Genomic DNA, 404 nt, shown 5'->3' with positions numbered 1-404 from the left:
TGATGTCTTTTAACACAATAGCATTATACATAAAGATGCTCCATGTCTAATATCATCATCATCATCATGGGGGCTGACGCCGACGGGGGCGCATAGCCGCATCCACCCTTCGCTTCCACCTACGAGGATCCCTCATGGCTAGACGCCAGGCAGGGACTCGGCCCATCTCTAGTTCTTCACGGCAGGTTTGGTCGATCTGCCCAAGCCATGACTTCCTCGGTCGTCCCACAGGCCTCCTCCATCCAGGGTTGTCTCGAATAGAGACGACCTGATGGGCAGGATCATCCTGAGGAAAGCGAGCCAGGTGGCCATATAGCCTGAGTTGGCGATCACGGATTGTGCAGATAACAGGGCTTGTGCCAGTCTCACGGTGCAACCGTTGGTTGGACACATGGTCCCGCCAA

Source organism: Penaeus vannamei, chromosome 11, assembly GCF_042767895.1.
Source record: "Penaeus vannamei isolate JL-2024 chromosome 11, ASM4276789v1, whole genome shotgun sequence".
NCBI lineage: Eukaryota > Metazoa > Arthropoda > Malacostraca > Decapoda > Penaeidae > Penaeus > Penaeus vannamei.
This window is presented reverse-complemented; position numbering follows the sequence as displayed.